The sequence below is a fragment of the Doryrhamphus excisus genome, chromosome 17 (assembly GCF_030265055.1).
Source record: "Doryrhamphus excisus isolate RoL2022-K1 chromosome 17, RoL_Dexc_1.0, whole genome shotgun sequence".
Classification (NCBI taxonomy): Eukaryota; Metazoa; Chordata; class Actinopteri; order Syngnathiformes; family Syngnathidae; genus Doryrhamphus; species Doryrhamphus excisus.
In genome coordinates, this window is record NC_080482.1 from 18,291,920 (window position 1) to 18,293,808 (window position 1,889).

A 1,889-nucleotide genomic window follows, 5' to 3' on the forward strand; every position below is an offset into this window, starting at 1 on the left:
TTGTGTCAGTCCCAGGGACCATTTCCAGACCCTCGTATGACACTTGTGTTGGACTCTTTTGGAGAGCCCTTGCATTCTTCCCAATAGGTAAACCCTTTGTATCGGTGCCAAATATATACGGGATTCCCCACCTGCTGACCGAATGACACACGACAAATGGCGTCGTCTCAACGTTGCAAGCAGTTACTGTCTAGAAGAGTAAAGGCAGCATTGCCAGGTTGACATGCTCAGCTGGCACTATGGCTTAGCTGGTGAAAGTGCCTGTCTAATAAACAGGAGATCCTGGGTTCAAATCCCAGCCGTACCTGGGTGCTTGGTCCGTGAAACTTTGGCAGCTGAATTTTGATCCACGTACCTCTTTTTGTCACTTGCCCTTCAAAAACGAGTCTACGGTGCATCCAAACCTGACATGATTGTTGTGGATCCCATTACGCCAGAAGGAGCTAAATCCAAAGAGTATGACATTGTGATGTTTTGTCATTCAGTGCCACTTTGCATAGGCTCAGCCACTTTTCTCCGACATGTGGCATTGTTGGTTCAGTGGTAGAGTTCTCGCTTGCCAAGCGGGAGCCCTGGGTCCAATTCTCAGCCAATGCAGTGTATCTCAGCTTGTACCTTTCTTTAGAGTTCATGTGAAAAAGTACAAAGGCTCTTTTTCCTGCGAAAGGGCAGAACTCAGAATGACACCTGAAAAGTAAGAGAACGGACCACCCGAGAGTTAAGGTGGACAGCACTTAGTGAAACCTGACTGCAGTCATGCTGTTGTACTCCCTGTCGCGCAATTGGTCAGCACGTTTGGCTGTTAACTGAGAGGTTGGTGGTTCGAGCCCACCCAGGGACTCTCAATTCACACATTTGTTGGACTTTGGACTCCCTCCCTTGTATGAACATTTTTCCCCATTGGCGAACTGTTTTTGTGTTGGTGCCAGATGCACTGCCGGCACTGTGGCTAAGCTGGTCAAAGTGCCTGTCTAGTAAACAGGTGATCCTGGGTTCAAATCCCAGCAGTGCCTGGGTGCTTGGTCAGTGAAACTTTGGCAGCTGATTTGTGAACCATGTACTTCTTTTTGTCACTTGCCCTTCAAGAACGAATTGACGTTGCATCCACAGCTGACATGATTGTTGTGGATCTCATTACGCCAGAAGGTGCTTGAATCCAAAGAGTATGACATTGTGATGTGTTGTCATTCAGCACCACTTTGCAGAGGCTCATCCACTTGACAGTTGAATTTTTTTTCTCTTACAGTGTGTCCCCACGTGGCATTGGTGGTTCAGTGGTAGAATTCTCACTTGCCAAGCGCGGGCCGCGTGGGTGTTGTTGACATTTGCTGCCAGCCAATCAGGATGCGAGACAGATGTCAGACAAGCAGAGAGACTTCGGAGAAATGAAGTCAGGTGTCCGAATCCCGTCTAAAAATCAGTCAAGTCACCATTTTCTTCTCCACAATATATTTTTTTTCCAATTAATCCCTATATGATTACTATCAGGCTTATATTGATACCAGTGCTTGAAATAAAACACAAAATCAATGCAATGTAACAAAGAATATTTATTTATCAGGTTGCCATGCCACACTCAAAAACACTCTCAGAAATAAAAAATGAATACTAATCACAAGCTATGAATAATAAAAAAAAAATGTTCATTTATTTTGCTGCCGTTGTTTCTCCTTTTCATAAAAAGGAGAGGCCTGGAACTCCCTCCAGCTCATCTCTCTTTCCATCCCGTTCTCTCTACAGATAGAGAAGACTTAGTAGTAGAGGCAGTAGATGTACTTCCCTGCTTGCCCTGGAAAGTCAGTGTGGATGTGGGGGCTGTTCGGATCCTGCTTTAGCTGCATCCTGCAGAACCGGCACTTTCGGACAGGGGGTGGAGGAGATTCCTCCCT

General features: G+C 46.0%; 1 non-coding gene across 1 annotated transcript; it reads left to right on the plus strand.

Annotated features, from left to right (window-relative positions):
• The first annotated feature begins 939 nt into the window (after positions 1-939).
• Positions 940-1,013, plus strand: trnat-agu (transfer RNA threonine (anticodon AGU)). The gene has a single exon. It is a non-coding gene; the product is annotated as a tRNA-Thr (tRNA).
• The last annotated feature ends 876 nt before the right edge of the window (positions 1,014-1,889 follow it).